Genomic DNA, 20,450 nt, shown 5'->3' with positions numbered 1-20,450 from the left:
TTAAACATATGTAAATTGATAAATGTAATCTACCATATAAATAAAATGAAAGACAAAAACCACATGATCATCCCAATAGATGCACAACAGGCCTTTACCACAATTCAACCCATTTCATGATAAAAAGTTCTGGAAATAATAGGGGTACAAGGCACATACTTCAACATAATAGCATATGGGCAATTTACAGGAAACCCATAGCCAACATCAACTTAAATAGAGAAAAACCTCAAAAAATTCCACTAAAATCAGGAACAAGAAAAGATTGTTCACTCTCCTCATATCTATTTAATATAATATGTGAAGTCTTAACTAGAGCAGTAAGACAATTTGAGATCAAGTGGATACAAATTGGAAAGCAATAAATCAAAGTATCATTATTTGTAGATGATATAATAATATATATAAGTGACCCAAAAAACTCCATAACTGAACACTATAGCTGATTAAAAAAAAAAAAGACATCTAGCAAAGTAACTGAACACAAAACTAACTCACAAAATTCAGTAGCTAAAACTATCCTGAATAATTAAAGAATTGCTAGAGGTATCATCAGCCCCAATTTCAAGTTGTTCAACAAAGCTATAGTAATAAAGCCAGCATAGTACTGGCACAAAAACAGACATGTTGATCAATAGAATAGATTGAAGACCCAGAAATAAGTTTTCATTTATCAACACCTGATTTTTTGATAAAGAAGTCAGAAATACACACTGGGGAAAAAAAAAAAAAAGACAGCGTCTTCGACAAATGGTGTCGATCAAACTGAATCTCTGTATGTAGAAGAACACAAATAGATCCATACTTATCACCCTGCACAAAACTCAACTCCAAATGGATTAAGGACCTCAACATAAGACCAGATACACTGAAACTGATAAAGGAGAAAGTGGGCATATCCTTGAACTCAATACACCATTAGCAGCACAGAAACTAAGATCAAAAATTAATAAATGGGACCTCATGAAACTGATAAGCACCTTCAAGACAAAGAACTCTATGATTGGGACTAATTGGTAGTCTACAGCCTGGGAAAACATCCTTACCAAGTATGCATCCAGTAGATGGCTAATATCCAAAAGATGTCAAAGAGACTAGAGACCAAGAAAACAAATAACCAAATTAAAAATGGGCTACATATCTCAACAATTTATTTTCATCTTTGTATTGATTATTTTATTTATTTACATTTTAAATGTTATCCCCCTTCCCAGTTTTCCCTCCACAAGCCCCCTATCCCCTTTCCCCTTCCCCCCTGCCTATGACGGTTCTTCCCTATCCACCCACCCACTCCTGCCTCAGCAGCCTAATGTTCCTCTATTCTGGGTCATCAAACCTCCACAGGAACAAGGTGGCTTCCCTCCCAGTAATGCCAGATAAAGCAATTCTCTGCTACATATCTAGCTGGAGCCATGCTGTCTTAGGCAGGGTTTCTATTTCTGCACAAATATCATGACCAAGAAGCAAGTTGGGGAGGAAAGGGTTTATTCGGCATACACCTCCAAACTGCTGTTCATCAATAAAGGAAGTCAGGACTAGAACTCAAGCAGGGCAGGAAGCAGGAGCTGATGCAGAGGCCATGGAGGGATGTTCCTTACTGGCTTGATTCCCCTGGCTTACTCAGTTTCCTTTCTTATAAAACTCAAGACTAACAGCCCAGGGATGGTGCCACCCAGAAGGGGCCCTTCCCTCTTGATCACTAATTGAGAAAATGCCTTACAGCTGGATCTGATGGAGGCATTTTCTCAACTGAAGCTCCTTTCCCTATAATAACTCCAGCTTGTGTCAAGTTGACACATAAAACCAGCCAGTACACATGGGTACACTCTTTGGTTGGGGGTTTAGTCCCTGGGAGCTTTGGTGGGGTCTGGTTGGTTGATATTGTTCTTCTTATAAGGTTGCAAACCCCTTCTGCTCCTACAGTCCTTGCCCTAACTTCCCCATTGGGGTCCCCATGCTCAGTCCAATGTTTGGCTGTGTGCATCCGAATCTGTATTGGTCTGGCTCTGGCAGAGCCTCTCAGGGGACAGCTGTACCAGGCTTCTGTCAGTAAGCGCTTCTTGAAATCAGCAATAACGTCTGGGTTTGGTGTCAGCAGATGGCATGGATCCCTAGGTAGGGCAGTCTCTGGATGGCTTTTCTTTCAATCTCTGCCGCTCTTTATTCCTGCATTTCCTTTGGACAGGAGGAATTCTGGATTAATATTTTTGAGGTGGGTGGGTGACCCCATCCCTCAACTGGGGGCCATGCCTATTCACTGGATATGGTCTCTCCCCTTTGTTGGGAATTTCAGCTAAAGTCCTCCCTGTTGGATCCTGGGAATCTCTTGGGTCCTTGGCATCTGGGACTTTCTAGTGGCTACCCCCAGCTCCCCCTCCCCCACTGCTACACACCTACTTTCAAATTCCTGGCCCTCTGTACTTCTCCCCCATCTCTTCCCATATCTGAACTGGTCCCTTTTTTCCCTCCCCCTCCTCTCTCCCTCCCAGATCCCTCTCTCCCTCTATTTCCCAGAGATTATTCTCTTCCCCCTAGTACTGTAGCCTCCACACCTTGCTGTGAATAGAGGAAACTCAAATGGCCTGGAAACATTTAAAGAATAGTTCAACATTCTTAGCCATCAGGGAAATGCAAATCAAAACTCCATTGAGATTTCATCTTACACTTGTCAGAATGGCTAAGATCAACAAAACAAATGACAGATCATGTTGTTGAGGCTGTGGAGTAAGAGGAACACTCACCCATGGCTGGTGGGAGTGCAAACTTGTATAGCCACTGTGGAAGTCAATGTGGTGTTTCCTCGGATACATGGGAATCGATCTACCTCAAGATCCAGCTATACCACTCTTGGCATATACTCAAAGGTTATTTTACCCTACTACAGAGACACTTGCTCAATCATGCTCATTGCTGCTATATTCATAATAGCCGGAAATTGGAAACAACCTAAATGTCTGTCAACAGATGAATGCATAAATAAAATGTGGTATGTTTATACAGTGGTATATTTATACATACTATTACTCAGTTGTCAAAAATGACATCATAAAATTTATAGGCAAATAGAATAAATTAGAAAAAAAATCATCCCGAGTGAGATATCCCAGACCAAAAATACAAAGATGGTATGTAAAAGAAGTTATATGTAGATGTTAGCTTTTAAGTCAATGATAATCAAGCTATATTCCATAGAACTACAGAAGGTAGGTATAGCGTATGGGAATAGATATATCTCATTTTAAAAGGGAGTTAGAGTAGATATTTATAGATGCATGGAGAACATCTGGAATGGGAGTATCAAGAGAGGAGAAGGATAGAGAGGGTAGTGAAAGGAAATGTGGGGAGAGACAGCTAAAATTAACAGCCATTTGAGAGGTAGTATGGAAACCTATTAAAGTTGAAACAGCCTAAAATGTATACATATATGAAGGTAATCTAAATTAAATTGTCAAATAATTAGGGAGACAGAGTCCCAAGTGGCCATCTCCTGTCAACAAACAAAACTTCCAATACTTGTATTGAGTACTGCTATCTAATTGAGTTGTTGGTCAAAGAGGTGATGTTGTCTGTGCCTTGAACTACTCGCAGCCCGACCCTACCTGCCCTGGGGGGTTGGAGATGAGGTGGCACAGAGTCAATGACACTCTAGGAGCAGGTGAGAAATGCTGCAGCAAGCTCATCTGTACATTGCTGCAAGATCCTTTAATACGCTCCACCTGTGCTCCATTTCTGTGGGTGCCGAGAAAGCCTCTCTTCTGAACAGGAGTTCCAGGTTTCCTGTCATTGTCTGTTATTAGCAATCCTTGGTCTCTCAGGCAGTCCTCAATTAGGTCCTCCTGTAGGATATGCTTTTGAGCCCCTGGTGTTTACATAAAGGCGCCCCCACCCCCTGCTCTGTTCCTACTACAAGGCTGTTACCAAGACTATACATTGTTCTCCACAAACAGACAGCAAGACACCATTGCTGAAAACAACACCTATATTACTAATTGAATATGGAAATGTTGAATTGGTGCCTACAAAGAGCTTTCCTCCCCATGTTATAGTCTTTGTTATAGGAAGATATAATGCACCCTATCAAAAGAGAAACAAACATACATACCAAGTCATCCACAAACCCTTTATCTACAATAGTGTACTACCTACAAGATATATTAGGGCAACAGTGGCACAACCCTTATTTAGGAGTAACCAACCAATAACTTAAGGCCCACTCCAGGAGATGGAACCCATACCTGACACTAAATAGCCCAGGGACTAGGGTAAAATCAAATAACACTAATCTAAAAAAAAGGAAAGAAGTGAAAAAAGGAAGGAAGGAAGGAAAGAGGGAAGGAGGGAAGGAAATGTAATGATAAAATGACTCCTAGTGACAATGTACTCATAGATCAGTGCCTTCTTCAACCATCATCAGAGAAACTTCATCCTGTGTTGTCTCAAACAAACCTGAGACAAATACCTGAGGTGACTTATCAAAGTGAGTAGTGGGGGCATAGACCTTTAATCCTAGCACTTGGGAGGCAGAAGCATGAGGAGCTATATCATTCTAGGATAGCCTGGTCTACAGAGCAGGTTCCAGGACTGCCAAGGTCACACATTGAAATCCTGTCTCAAAAAACAAACAAACAAACAACAAAACAAAACTAAGAAATGAATCAAAGAGGACACTAGCCTGCCAGATCTCAGCAAGTAATACTTACAGAGCCCTGGCTGCTCAGTACTTCTCATCTCTACTCATCACCCTAAACCCTTCCAGCCTCTGAGCTTTTCTTGCCTGCCCCCAGCTTCTCTTCCTATATAGTTCCCAGCTATTTTGCCCATGTGCTCTCTTGGCCTCATGGTTCCCCTGTCTTCCTCTCCCACCCCCTGACTTCTCTCATGGCCTAGTCTATTCCAGCAGGTATGTTCAGTCTATATCGTCCTAGGTGTTCTTTCCCTCAACAAAACCTTCTTTTCAACTTAGGGGTAGTCATGTCTTAATTTTTATTCCTCCTGCAGCAGATAGAAACAAATACAGAGACAGAGACAGACATTATGCAGAGTGAGAAACCTTGGAACACTCAGCCCTAAATGGGATATCGCCATCAAATTCCTCACCTCAGATATCAAGGAACTCGAAGATGAGGAAGCAGAAAGAATGTAAGAGCCAAAGGGGATGGTGGACAGCAAGAAAACAAGGTACTCTAAATCAGCATGAGCAAAGCTCATATGAACTTAGAGACTGGAGCATCAAGTATAGGACCTGCAAGGATCTACAACAGGTTCTCTGTACTTATAGTATTGGTTCCAGCTTAATGTTTTTATGGGATTCCTGAGTGTGCAAACAAGTGGGTCTCTGACTCTTATGCCCTCTCTTGGACTCTTTTCTTTCTATCTTGTCCAACTTTGATGTGATAGTTTTTGTTTTATCATTATGTTTTATTTTGTTTTGTTATATATTTTTTAAAATGAATGAATGTAAACCTATCCATTAAGGTAAAAGTTAACAACAAAAACTATCATTTTTTTTCCTCAGAAAATTGAACATAGTACTACGGGAAGATCCAGCAATACCTCTCCTGGGCATATATCCAGAAGATGTTCCAACTGGTAATAAGAACATATGCTCCACTATGTTCATAGCAGCCTTATTTATAATAGTCAGAAGCTGGAAAGAACCCAGATGTCCCTCAACAGAGGAATGGATACAGAAAATGTGGTACATTTACACAATGGAGTACTACTCAGCAATTAAAAACAATGAATTTATGAAATTCTTAGGCAAATGGATGGATCTGGGGGATATCATTCTGAGTGAGGTAACCCAATCACAAAAAATCTCACTTGATATGCACTCACTGATAAGTGGAGAAACTTAGAATACCCATGATACAATTTGCAAAACACAAGAAAATCAAGAAGAAGGAAGACCAACATGTGGATACTTCATTTCTTCTTAAAATAGGGAACAAAATAGGCATGGAAGGAGTTACAGAGACAAAGTTTGGAGCTAAGACAAAAGGATGGACCATCCAGAGACTGCCCCACCCGGGGATCCATCCCATAATCAGCCACCAAACGCAGACACTATTGTATATGCCAGCAAGATTTTGCTGAAAGGACCCTGATATAATTATCTCTTGTGAGGCTATGCCAGTACCTGGGAAATATAGAAGTGGATGTTCACAGTCATCTATTGGATGGAACACAGGGCCCCCGATGGAGAAGCTAGAGAAAGAACCCAAGGAGCTGAAGGGATCTGCAACCCTATAGGTGGAACAACGATATGAACTAACCAGTACCCCCCCCCCAGAGCTAATGTCTCTAGCTGCCTATGTAGCAGAAGATGGCCTAGTCGGCCATCATTGGGAAGAGAGGCCCCTTGGTCTTGCAAACTTTATATGCCCCAGTTCAGGGGAATGCCAGAGCCAAGAAGTGGGAGTGGGTGGGTAAGGGAGCAGGACGGGGGGGGGGGGGAGTATAGGAGACTTTCGGGATAGCATTTGAAATGTAAGTGAAGAAAATATCTAATAAAAAAATCATAAAAAAACCTATCAATTATACCTGCTGAGGGGGGATTCTGAATATATTTGGAGTAGAGCTAGAATATGGGCAAAATATATTTAAATTTTAAAGATGTTTTAAATAATAAACATGTTTTTGAAAAAATATATATGCCAAAATAACAGGCTATCAGATAGCAAATAAAATATAACGAGAGCAGGTTAAAATGATGGCTCAATGGTTAAAATCATTTACTGCTGTTGCAGAAGGCTGAGGTTTAGTTCCCAGCACCTACATGGTATTCATAATTGCCTCGAACTCCTATTGTAGAGGGTTCAACACCCACTTCTGACTTCTTTGGGCTCCTGCATGAAAGATTAGTCACCCTTGTAGTAGTCAAAGAAGTGCAAATCAAATTACTCTTGAAATACCATTTGACACGTGCTAAATTAGCAGTTTTTAAATCATCATTTAAAAACATGTTTATTATTTAAAACAGGGATATGATACACTCATTTATTTCAGCTGGCTCTACAAATTTGTTAGACCTTTGAGAAAGCAGTATGGCAAGCGCAGAGAAAGATTTGTACCCTCTGGCCCAGTAATTCCACTTCTTACAGTTAGTGCCAAGGGGAGTGACTCCACAGAAGCAGAGACATTGTGCTGTTCTTCAGTCTCCACAATTCAATTCAATCCAATTAACAAGCATTTTATATCTTCCATCTGCAGACACAGGCAACAGGGAAGTGAAAATTAATAAGACACTGCATCTGACCTCGGGGGGCTCTACGTCTGGCAAAGGAGTCAGGTAGGTAAACATATTACAAAATGAGGCAGAAGGTCTAGTAGTAGAAACAGATGAAGTCAGAAGAGTTGTGTTGTTTTAAGGAAATGATTGGGAAAGGTGAGCAAAGAGCAGGACGCGCTCCAAAGACTCAGAGGCTGGTACGCCGGCACATACATGTAATGCCACCACTTGGGAGGCAGAGGCAGGTGGATGTCTATGACTTCAAAGCCAGTGCTGTCTGTATTGCCCTGACCCAAAAGAAAAAATTATCAAAAAGGAAAGAAAGAAAAAAGATAAACAGACCTAGATTACATGGTAAACTATAGGGCTAAAGGCACAGTTCAGGCAGGGTAGCAGTAGTCTAGCCCTGTAGGATACAGATTTCAGAAGGAGGTTTATGGAAAACCAGGATTTTTGGAAAAATAAAAGAACTTTACTGTTTCCGGTGACATCAATAATAAAAATGGAAGCATTCATTTATGGTCAACGTTAGAGATATGAGCTTGTGAACTATGGAACACAATGAACCATTACCCATTATAAAATGCAAACTATGGCACATGTAGGACATGAAATACGGATGATTTCAGGCAGGACACCTGAGGAAAGTGACTGTTCCTGACCATACTGAGTATCTCACCAAGAGTCAACCTTCTTCTTAAGTTCAAACTCTTTTTGTTGAAATGTAATTGATATATTTCAAAATTCACCCCATTAAATGTACAAGTCAGTGGGTTTAGTATAGTCCCAAAATTGTACTATTTCCAGGATGTTCTCATCACACTAGAAAGAAGCATATTAACACTCACTCCCAATTACTCCCAGTCTTCGACAGTCAGGGTCTCCTTCCTATCTCTGCATAATTCAGTTTCTCTGCCCTAACTCCTAACCAGGGGAAATAGAATCTATTTACTGCTCTCCCTCAGGGGGGATCCTGGATTTCTCCAGAGTGAAGTTGGCTGATTGCAAGTTATCACTTGCCATAAAGGTACTAACATTTTCATTCTGTTCCCTAATTCCATATCCATGGTCCCTGAAAGGCCTGCACGAAGGCCTTTGCATGTGCTGTTCTCTGGGCCTGAAATGCTCTTCTCAAAGTCTAAGTCACAATATCACATAGTCACTCAGATTTCAGTTGAAATCTCACTTCTTTTCTGAAGTTATCCCAATCTCCAACTGAAATGGCCTCTCCCTTTCTGGCACCACCCCCAAGTCATGCTGGCCACCAAGAAGACAACCTGGAAACTGTCCCATAATCCCTGTCAACGCCTCTCCCTTAATAAATGCTTATTGAAGGAATATGTGCATGTTCTCATGCATCTGTGGGTCTGTTTCCCTGCAAATCCTTGTAGTAAATATCGCAAGAAAACATTCCTTATAACTGGGTACCACTTCAGGCATGGCCTTGAATTTTAAATTGTTTGGAAAAGAGTAAATCCCATTTGGATCCTGGGGAAGGAAAGAGAAGTCAGTGGGAGGATATTGTAAACAAACAGTTGAATACCAGGAAGTAAGTTGTTTCATTTCTAGACTTTGAGGCTTCAATAATCCCCAAATGTCCAGAAAAAAATGGCATTAGAGGAATCAGCTTATTTTTATTTTGCCAAGAAATAGGTTTAACATCACGGTCACATCATATCACAGATTAAAGTGTATTTAGCCTCTAAAAAATAAAGGAGACAAATTGTTTTCTTAAATTGAATAAATTCTGGTTTTGGAAATTCTTTTTTTTTATCCTTATTCCTCTCATTGTGCTGGGATGTCATCTTGACAGAGTCAGCTGACCTCAGATATTGGCTCGAGGTCAAAGAGAAATCCTGGCAAGTTTCCCAAGATTCAGTTTTTCAATATTTTGTCTATATCCAACTGAAGCTTTCTGATAACTCCTCTATAGGGACCACAGTGTTAGCAATCAGGCATATCCATGGACAGCCAAAAGGGATTCCACAACAGTATTGACAGTCTTTACAGTCAGCTCCCAGGGACCCGGGACACCAAGATATGTCATCATTACCTACTCAGAGGCAACACATTGTTACCTCTGTCACATGTTCTCTTCTGCCTGCACCACCAGTCTGATAAAAAGCCATGTTTTTCCTTCCCCCATCCTTTCTTCCCTTCCTTCTCCCAGAGGCAGCCTCTGTATACCTTTCCCTTAATAAACCTCCCATGAGAGACCTGTTGCATGGTGTAATTTGTGGGAACCACTGCCTAGTTCCTTCACACAGTATCTAAGTGACCTCAGAAATCTAGCATTGAAAAGCTACTTAGGAGTTTTTCTCATAGAGTAACCAAGTATAAGGCCAGCTAGGTAAAAACAGATACTATATCTGAAATAAATTAATGTGTGTGATTTTTTAGAAGACACTAAGTTTTGATGTGTGAAAACCTTTGTAACACCTATTGAAAAAACAAGCCAAGACATCACATGTGACTATGTCACATGCATCATGATGGAGAATCTCATTCTATTGTAAAATATAAACATTTTAAAGAGTAAGATTAAGCAGGACAAATAGCAGGAGACAAATGAAAAATTTTTTGTCTACTGGAGAAACTAAGAATTAAAGGCAGTGAGGCAAATGATGGCAAGCACTATTTATATTATTTACATTCACTGCAATAGGATTTATTTGAGAATAACATCCACATGAGAGTGAGAAGATATTTTCAAAAATAGAAATGTAAATAATTTCCTCAGATGCCTTGCCTCAGAAGCAAAGTGCCTCCCCCAGAGAATATGCAGAAGTCAATTCACACTCATGAGAAACAACATTTTAAAGGGAAGAAAGGAAGTGTCTGGACAAAGGGGCAACGACCAGTCAGTATCTGAAAGAAGCCACATACCTATTAAATACTATTTTAAGAAATGAATAATTTGGGTCCCAGTGAAGAGCATAGCGTGACTGTAATCATACTTATAAGCAAATAACCACAGGGACTAAGTATTCTGGTCATTTAATTGAAGTATGGCAGCATACAGGGCTTGGCTAGATAAACAAGTGACAACATGGGAATCACAATGGTGCATTTGGAAACTAGCTCTGCAGGAACATCCACAACCCTACTCAGAAAGTAAGAAAACTTGGTTGGCAGATGTCTCACTCACCTATCCTGAGTAGGTAATGAGAGGGAGTCAAATTTGTTCTGCACCCCCTAAGTCGTGGGGGTCTCAGGAGCTGCTAAGCCACAGCCATGAGGCTGTTTGGTGAATTGATGCTGTAGGCTTCAGGTGCTCTGAAGAGCAGAATAACACTAGGAAGTGAATTTGGATACCTGTAACACCCAAGATACTCTTTGTAGTTGTTTCTGAGAAGGCTAGGCTGAATCCATGGCAGACAACAAATTGGCAGTTAAGGAGAGGCCTAAGAACTGGACAAATAAACCCAGTAAAGTCAATTACTAATAGAAAAGAAGAAGAAGAAGAAGAAGAAGAAGAAGAAGAAGAAGAAGAAGAAGAAGAAGAAGAAGAAGAAGAAGAAGAAGAAGAAGAAGAAGAAGAAGAAGAAGAAGAAGAAAAGAAGAAGAAGAAGAAGAAGAAGAAGAAAAGAAGAAGAAGAAGAAGAAGAAGAAGAAGAAGAAGAAGAAGAAGAAGAAAAGAAGAAGAAGAAGAAGAAGAAGAAGAAGAAGAAGAAGAAAGAAACAGAAAGAAGAAGAAGAAGAAGAAGAAGAAGAAGAAAAGAAGAAGAAGAAGAAGAAGAAGAAGAAAGAAGAAAGAAGAAAGAAGAAAGAAGAAGAAGAAGAAGAAGAAAAGAAGAAGAAGAAGAAGAAGAAGAAGAAGAAGAAGAAGAAGAAGAAGAAGAAGAAAAGAAAAGAAGAAGAAGAAGAAGAAGAAGAAGAAGAAGAAGAAGAAGAAGAAGAAGAAAAGAAAAGAAGAAGAAGAAGAAGAAGAAGAAGAAGAAGAAGAAGAAGAAGAAGAAGAAGAAAAGAAGAAGAAGAAGAAGAAGAAGAAGAAGAAGAAGAAGAAGAAAAGAAGAAGAAGAAGAAGAAGAAGAAGAAGAAGAAGAAGAAGAAGAAGAAAAGAAGAAGAAGAAGAAGAAGAAGAAAAGAAGAAGAAGAAGAAGAAGAAGAAGAAGAAGAAGAAAAGAAGAAGAAGAAGAAGAAAGAAGAAGAAGAAGAAGAAAGAAGAAGAAGAAGAAGAAGAAGAAGAAGAAGAAGAAGAAGAAGAAGAAGAAGAAAGAAGAAGAAGAAGAAGAAGAAGAAGAAGAAGAAGAAGAAGAAGAAGAAGAAGAAGAAGAAGAAGAAGAAGAAGAAGAAGAAGAAGAAGAAGAAGAAGAAGAAGAAGAAGAAGAAGAAACCGAGGCTCCAATCTTCACTCCCCTATAATGGTCTCAGAATGCCTAGAGATAGAGCAAGATAAGTTCACCTACCCTGGGATTCCTTAACAAGAGTTTTCAGCCTCCATGCCCCTTAATGGTTCTGGAATGCCTAGAGATAGAGTAAGATACAACTCATCTACCCCAGAACTCCAATGTGCTTTAAATTGAACCTGCAAGCTCACTTGATTGTCTCTCTATCTTGGTAATGGGAGACCCCAGCATGCTGGACTTCTGCAAAATAAAGCACTCTTTAAGTTTGCATATAATTTGAGTCCAGGGCATTATTCTTGGGCAAATCATGGACCCTTACATTTGGGGACTCGTCTAAGATCAACCCAAATAGTGGAGTGTTTTTCTAATTGGTAAATCTAGCTGTGCAGTTGCCTTTTGTCTTGTCCATAACTGTGTTTCTGTTTTGAGTTTAATTCTGTTTCAGGTTTAATCTAGAGGCTGAGAAGGACAAAGCAGAGCATATTTTGTCACCTGGCCAGAAGCTGGAGAACTTGCTAGTTCTCATCTAGATTCTAAACTGGATGCGTGTCTATAGGCCTCCCATGTGCAGGGAGGAAGACGTCTTAGACAGGCATTTAGTTTGTTTTTGTTTTCTCAGGAACGTCCTTCTGTGTCTTTCTTTGTGTATTCTGTTTGTACATTTTGTCTTCTAGTACAAATTTTTCTTTGATTCCTCGGATGGAACAGGCACAAAGCATCCCACTGGGCTTGGTCCTGAACCATTTTAAGGACTTTTGCCAAGTTGTAGAAGACTCTGGTCTGGTTGATTATCCCCACAAACTAACAATCTTTTGCAGGAATGAATGGCCCAGAAATTGGTTCCGGGAGCAAATTTGCTGCCCACTCAAGTACAGGCTGATATTGATTACCTAAGGAGGGGACTTTTCATCTTCCCATCATTTACAGGGTGAACCTTTATGAGGCCTGGGGCCACCCAGACCAAGTGCTATAGGCCTTACCACTCCCTACCCTTCTTCCTCTAAAGGAGGGTCAGCTTGGGCCCCCTGCTTTGCTCCCCTTTTTTGCTCCTGAGGAGAATCTCTGTCCCTCTCCTTATGTTTTTATTCCTGCAGCCACTACTGCTGCCCCTGCCCAGCCAGCACAGGCAGATAGAGGGATCAGCCTCTGACTCTCCTGATGCTCCTGACTCCACTTGGAATCCACCTCACAATCTGGTCCTACTGCTCAGAGGGACGACTTTACCACAGTTTAAAAAGTCTAGGCTATGGGACCCCCAGATGCTCTGGGAGATGGTTCATGTCATATGTGCTATTTGCCAGTAATGATCTTTACAACTGGAAGTTGCAGAACACCCCCTGCCCCCCATTTTTAGAAAGACCATCTGCTCTCACAGGTCTTCTAGATTCAGTCATGCTGACTCACCTGGGATGACTTGTCAGCAATTATTACAGGTCCTCTTCATGACAGAAGAGAGAGAGAGGATCATAGGAGCTGCCCAGAAATTGGTTCCAGGAGCAAATGTGCTGCACACTCAAGTTCAGGCTGATATTGATGCAGCCTTTCCTTTGACTTGACCCAACTGGGATTTTAACACTGATGTTAAAAGTAAGGAGTCCAGGTCCACCACCATATTCTGGTGAGTAGGGGCTCTGAGAGGCCTCCAGACAGCCCACAAATTTATATAAGGTGAGCTAGGTGATACAGGGAAAGAATGAGAGCCCCAGGGAATATCTAGAAAGAATTTTTGAAGCTGACAGAGAGCACCAGTCAGCTGTGAACATGGCTTTTGTTCACCAAGCTGCCCTTAACATGATTTGGAAGCTTCAGCAACTGAATGGCTTTGTGGCTTGCCTCTGACACCCAAAAGCCAGCCTCTATTTGTTTTTGAATGGCAAAATTTGGAGAGAGGCTCCAAGGGACAACTGACTTGGACATGCCTCCCTCAAGGATTCAAGAACTCATTCATCATCTTTGATAACCCACTACATAAGGACTTGGGTTAGTACTCATGGGTGTACCCCCAAATAACTGTGCTCCAGTATGTATTGTGGGCTCCTGACTTGGAGACATGCCAGGAAGCCACACGAGACCTGCTACAGGAGCTGAGTGAACTTGAATATCAGGTGTCTGCTAAGAAGGCACAGCTTTGTCAACTTGAGGTCACCCAGCTGGGGTACATATTCAAGGGAGCCATCCAACACATGATGTTAGATGCCCTGGAAGCAAACCATCCTTAGCATCCCAATTTAAACAACCCAAAGGCAAGTATAAGAATTCCTGGAATCTGCCAGGTTTTGTAGACTTTGGGTGCTAGGGTTCACTGAGATAGCCAAACTGTTATATGAGGCCACCAGGGGCCAAGAAGACAAAATAGAATGGACCCTGGAGACGGACATGACTTTTAAGACTCTAAGAAAAGCCTTATTGGAGGTGACGGCCTTGGCTCTCCCAGATATTCACAAACCTTTCCACCTGTATGTGGATAAGAGAAAGGAGATAGGAAAGGGGATGCTCACCCAAACTTGGAGCCACAGAAAAGACCTGTGGCTTATTTATCAAAGAATCTGGACCTGGTGGCCCAAGGATGGCCAGCCTGCTTTGAGATCATAGCTGCCACTGCCCTGCTAGTCAAGGATGCTGACAAAAATAACCATGTGGCAGGAACTTGTTATCACCACGCCACCACCCCCCCCATACTATTGAGGGGATCCTCAAGAGTCCACCCAGCTGGTGGCTATCCAAAGCCAGACTGGTGCACTTTCAGCTATACTTTTGAATTCCCCTTGCATAAGATATAACCATCATCTGCCCTAAACCCAGCCACCCTGCTACCTGACCCGTCCTTAGATGTACAGCATGATTGCTCTGTAGTTCTGGGGCACATCCAGAACATCAGGCAGAACTTGACTGACATACCCTAGCCAGGCACAGAACGTATCTACTTCATGGATGGGAGCAGCTTTGTCCAGAACGGAATCAGGAATGCAGGGGTGGCAGTAATGGACATGGACTCTGTTATTTGGGCAACTGCTTTGCCGCTGAGAACTTCAGCTCAGAAAACTGAACTAAAGGCTCTAACCCAGGCTTTAAAACTATCAAGAGGAACCATAGCTAACATTTACACTGAGAGCAGATGGGATTATTGACTGCTGAAAGAAAAAAAAATTAAAAATAAGGAAAGTATACTTGCTTTATTGGAGGCATAATAGCTTCCTCTCAAAGTGCTCATAACTCATTGTCCTGGGCATCAGAAAGCAACATCAAAAATAGCCCAAGGGAACAGGCTAGCTGATAAAGCCAAAACGGAAGCTGTCCAACCTTCCACTGCCAACATCCTGGTAGCTTTGCTACCCTGCACCACTCACACTCCCACCCCCTAAGTTCCCAGCCATCCCTAAATATACTGGTGAAGACAAATGACACCAGGAGAGTTTACAGAAGAGATGTATGGTTGCTGCTAGTGTAGGGGCTTCAGAAACATCTCAAGGATTCAAGACGGCCCAGTACTAAAAGTGGGGAATGAGAAGGCTAGGTTGATTCCATGACAGACTTCAAATTGGCAGTTAAGGATACTAGGTCTAAGAACTGGGCAAGTCCAGGCAGGCCCAGGCAAGCCCAGACAAGTCAATTCCTAATAGGGAAAAAAAAAAAAAAAAAAACCAGCCTCCAGCCTCCACACCCTAGTAATGGTTCAGGAATGCCTAGATATAGAATAAGATAAAGCTCATCTACCCCAGAACTCCAAAGTGCTTTAAATCAAAGCATGGAGCTCAGTTGATTGTCTCTCTATCTTGGTAATGGGAGACTCCGTCATGCCGAACTTCTGCAGAATAAAACAGTCTTTGTGTTTACATACTATTTAAGTCAGGGTGTCATTCTTCAGCAAAGCATGAACCAACCCTTACATTTCTAATAGCCATCTTTCATTTTAAATTTATATTGTATCTGTGATCTAGAATTAGATTGGGGCATGTTTTAGTTTTGAGACAGTCTCCCTCTGCCTCTGGCTAGCCTGGAGGTTGCTCTGTAGGCTGGCCTTGAACTCAGAGATTCACCTACCTCTACCTCTAGAGTGCTCAGATTAAAGGTATGCACCACCATGCCCTGTTAGAATTAGATTTTAAAACAGTATTTTGATCCACAGGGCAGGAACTAATGGTTAACCTAGGTGCCTACTTAACACATGAAAATGGTTTCTGGCTGCCAGTCAATCTCCCTCTTCACTACTCACAAGTAACTGTTACATAGTCATCCTGAAAGAAAATAAAACTTGAGACCTGTGATTCATGTAATTTATGTCAAATAGCCCAAAGAGTTGTTTGTGAGCTTTGAAACCTGGGGCTGAGAACATTGCAGAACAGGCCAGGACATGCCCGGGCAGGCCCGTCATTAAGACATTCCTGAGGCTGCTTTGCCATAAAGATAAAGAGAATGACATGCTGGACTGGCCCGGCACCTCCCTATCTCCCGCCCTTCTGACCTAAGTTAAATGTTATCTGCATGTACAGTCTGCTGATGTTTAAATGAATCAATCATGTGGAACCTCGCCAATTCCTCCCCCAGCCCCAGCCCCTTTTCTATAAAAACCCCTAGCTTCCAAGCCTCGTGGTCGAAACCACTGTCTCCTGCATGAGATACGTTTTGACCCGGAGCTCCGCCATTAAACTACCTCGTGTTTTTACATCAAGGTGTTCTGTTTTGTTCGTGATTCTTGGGTGCATGCTCTTACTCGCATTCGCAACCGGCCAGGAAAGACGCAACAAACCGGAATCTTCTGCGGCAAAAGCTTTATTGCTTACATCTTCAGGAGCAAGAGAGGAAGAGCACGGCAGAGAGAGGCAGAGAGGCAGAGAGGAAGAGAGAGAGAGAGAGACGCAGAGAGACGCAGAGAGAGCAGAGGAAAAGACGAAGAGAAAGAGACGAAGAGAGGAAGTGCCAGAACCCCGTCCCTTTTAAGGAGAATTATCCTCCGCCTAGGACGTGTCACTCCCTGATTGGCTGCAGCCCATCGGCCCAGTTGTCATCACGAGAAAGGCAGAGCACATGGCGGGGAAAACTGCCCCTGCACATGTGCAGATTATTTACTACTTAGAACACAGCTGTCAGCGCCATCTTATAATGGCAAATGTGAGTGCGGCTCCCCACAGCATGCCAAATCAGGAATTGAGTGGGGGTTCCCCCACTAGGTTCTTTCAATCCCAGGTGGCATACCCTGCTCCCTAATTCTCCAGGACCTGAGTTTCCCTGTAAGACCCAAAGAGCCTTATGTCCAGGATGTCCCACTCACAGAAACACAGAGACAGAGATCGATGCAATAAACAAGAGGTTTATTGATCGAGGGCCATCCTGCAGTTGGGGCAGAGGCAATCCCCAAATCTCCTAAGCACACAGTTTTTATACAGTTTAAGGGTAGGCCTTGATAACAACATGAGTTGGTTTAAGTCCATTGTTGTCTCGAGCTGACCTTTTCATTCCCCTTCCCCTTTAGAAATTGTAATTAGCCCCTCCCTAAGCAGCATTGATGGCCCCAGGTGAAGAGAGGTCTTAGTCAACAGAAGAGGGAACTAAAACATCTCATCATTATCTGCACCTGCCTTGTGGTTGGGGCGTTCTTGTAAAGCTTTGTTTTGCTGGGTCATTCCGGGAAGGGAGTGTTTGTCACGACCTTCTAGTGGAAGGTCCCCAGCATGCTATTCTAGCAAGGTCTTTCAGGTCATCTTATGTTCTCTAAGGTCACACATTCCCATATCTCTTCCCTTCCCCCAGCTTCTCTGCTGCCTATGTATAACCCAGCAACTCTTGGTTCCCAGGTCCTCTCTTTGCTCCCTTTTTTTCTATTCCTCTCTCAGTCCCTCACCAACCCCCATCTTCAAACACCCCTACACAAACCACCCCCACCCAACACACACACACACACACACACCCCAAAACCACTCACCTCATGGTCTAGTTCAGTCTGGATTCTTCCAGGTGCCACTGACTGTGCACTCCTTCATATTTATAATACCCCTTCTCCCCAACCATAACTTGGAAGGGGTCATGTCCTCAGTTTTTCAGTCATCTGGTGCAGAAACCACAGGATTGGCATTCATGAGCTCTCTTTCAATTGAGCTTGCCCCCTCCAAACTAGGCTGCTGATCTGATTCTCCTGAAGTATACATGAATCATTTGTTTCTGCTGGCTTCTGCCACTGAAAGACCCACAACGTGAGGACTCCCCCACGTTCTGACTCAGGAGAGGTGACACCCCAAATCACTCACGAGAAATGGCCTTGATGCAAACTGCAAGAGGACTTTTTATTCCAAGAGCGCTCTGGGACCCACAGTCATACACCATCCAGGAGTAGAGGACTGCAGCACCCTGAGTAGCTGGGTATGGAGGTATTTAAAGGAAGAAACCACAACTCAAGGGCGTGGGGAGGGCGTTGTTGGAAAATACCAAAAATACCAGTTAAGAGTCACAAGGAAGTGGAAAGTCAAGACAGTTTTCTATGAGCCTCTAATAATAGCACATTTGCATAGCAGGCTCCAGCAATGGTCAGGGTGGGTCAGGGTGACTTTCTTTGAATGAACAGTCCCTGAACCCAAAAAGCATGTGGGTGGAGGAATGTCACTATCTGTTTTATGATTAGCATGCCTTGAAGCATTGAGTCACAAAGGTTATATTCTTAAGCCTGAGCCTAAAGGCCTAGAATTTTTTTTGTTTTTTATGTTATACTTTTGCATTTCCCACTTCTACTTATTAGTAGTTCTAATCTTAGAACTAGACACTATCTTCCACCTGATGCACTTGATCCTTTAGGGCATGGTACTGTTGTCTCAAAACTAAAAGCTGCACTGTACTAAGTCTTGCTCTAATAAAGGTGACTTGCCTATTTAACACACATGGACCTATAATTAAAAGCAGAAGCAAAACCAAAAGGGGCCCCATAAGGGTAGAAAGTAGGGTGGTCAAAAATACAAGATAAGGGCCTTTTCACCCAGTCTCAAGGTTTTCTGCATGGTGGTGTCTAATGTAGACCAAATCTCTAACTTGGAAGCAATGTGGTGCTTGCAGGTCTCCTTCTCTTGAGTAGGCCTTCTGGAGCTGCTTCTATGCTCGCTGTGTCACCCACTTGAGTGCCTTGAGCCTAGAGAACAAAGGCTGGGAAAGCAGCATGTCAGCACTATGTACAGAGGCTATTTTTACCAGTGGAGGGCCCCCCCAGAGTAATTCATAGGGGGTCAGTCTAAATTGTCCAGGGGTGTTTCTAACCCTGAAGAGCACAAAGGGTAGGAGAGCTATCTAATCATTAGCACCAGTCTATGCTGCCAATTTGGTAAAGTTCTCTTTATTGGTTCTATTCATCCTCTCTACCTATCCTGAACTTTGGGGCCTGTCTGCACAATGTAACTTCTAATCAATCCCCAATATTTTGGCCAGTCCCTGACTTACCTGGGCAACAAAGGCAGGTCCATTATCAGACCCGATTACCTTGTGTATCCCAAACCTCAGGAAGATTTCTTCTAGGATCTTCTTGGCCATCACATTGGCCATCTCAGACCTGGTAGGAAAAGCTTCTACCTAGCCTGAAAAGGTATATATAAAAACTAATAAGTACTTGTTGCCATTTCTAGCTGGCTTAGATTCTGTAAAATCTACCTCCCAGTAGGGTCCAAGACAGTTGCCCCTGAGCCTCTTCCCAGGAGTATACATGGAGTGTCCTGCATTAGTCATAGCACAAGCCTTGCAGCTTTTGACTATTTCTTCTGCCAAGTCAGAGAATCTTATAACATAGTAGTCAGATGACCTAACCACACCTTTTAATTTCTTGGCCCCCAAGTGGGTCAAGTAATGTAAGTTGGTAACATACTTGTGTCCTTCTTCCCGTGGGAGAACTAGTTTTCTTTCTTCTGTTTCTACTACCCCATATGGGGTTTCCTTTACCAGTCCTAATTTGTCCATAACTTTGTAGTCTTCAGGGGTGTATCTAAAGCTAGTCTCTCTGACATCATAACAATCTTTAGGTTCCTTGACTGCCAGGATCATTGTTCCTTGGGCTGCCTGTTTGGCCGTTAGGGCTGCCATCTGATTCCCTTTAGCCACAGCACCTTAGGTCTTTCTCTGCAGATGTCAACAGCCCTCTTAGTCTGTATATTTCTCTGTGAAGTGGCAAAAGCATACATGCTGTCAGTGTAAATGTTGATAGACTTCCCCTTTACCATTCGTAGAGCTTGTATCAAAGCCACAAGTTCGGCTTTCTGGGCCGACGTCCCTTCAGGGAGGCTGCTGGCCTAGATCACTTACTTTCTGTCCACCACTGCACTGCTGCCCCTGCCTTCCACTTACCTTCAATCATGAAGCTACTGCCATCCGTGTACCAGCTCAGACTCCCAGGCCAAGGATGATCCTTCAGATCATTTTGCTTACCAGTTTCTTCTGCCAGAATGTCAGCGCAGTTATGAGTAGGTGAAGAGTCATCAGTCTCGGGCAGTAGGGTAGTGGGATTGAGGACAACAGGGGGAGAGAAGGTCACTCGTTCAGTTCAAAAGTCTAAGATAATGTGTCATACAAGCGTTGGTCATCCATCAGTCAGGGGGCTGTCGGATAATGCTTTCAAGAGTGTGGGGTGCCACTACAGTTATTTGCTGTCCCAGAGTGAGCTTATCAGCATCCTTGACAAGCAGAGCTATGGAAGCAATAGCTTTCAGGCAAGAAAAACACCCACTGGCAACAGGGTCTAACTTCTTGGATAGGTAAGCCACTGGCCTTTTTCAAGGTCTCAAAGTCTGAGTAAGGACTCCTCTGGTGACGCCTGCTCTCTCATCCACATAGAGTGAAAGTCTTGGTTAGGTTAGGCAAGGCCAAGGCTGGCCATCAGTAGGGCCTTTCTAATTTCCTCAAAGGTT

General features: G+C 42.6%; 1 long non-coding RNA gene across 1 annotated transcript; it reads right to left on the bottom strand.

The window, feature by feature from the left end:
• Positions 1-1,979: 1,979 nt before the first annotated feature.
• Positions 1,980-20,200, bottom strand: Gm40820. The gene is made up of 3 exons (XR_872333.1): positions 18,542-20,200; positions 17,501-17,623; positions 1,980-2,175 (listed from the first exon to the last, which is right to left on the bottom strand). It is a non-coding gene; the product is annotated as a predicted gene, 40820 (long non-coding RNA).
• Positions 20,201-20,450: the final 250 nt, after the last annotated feature.

This window comes from Mus musculus, chromosome 11, assembly GCF_000001635.26.
Source record: "Mus musculus strain C57BL/6J chromosome 11, GRCm38.p6 C57BL/6J".
NCBI classification, from domain to species: Eukaryota; Metazoa; Chordata; class Mammalia; order Rodentia; family Muridae; genus Mus; species Mus musculus.
The sequence above is the reverse complement of the archived record's forward strand: the minus strand, read 5'-3'. Positions and strand labels throughout refer to the sequence as shown.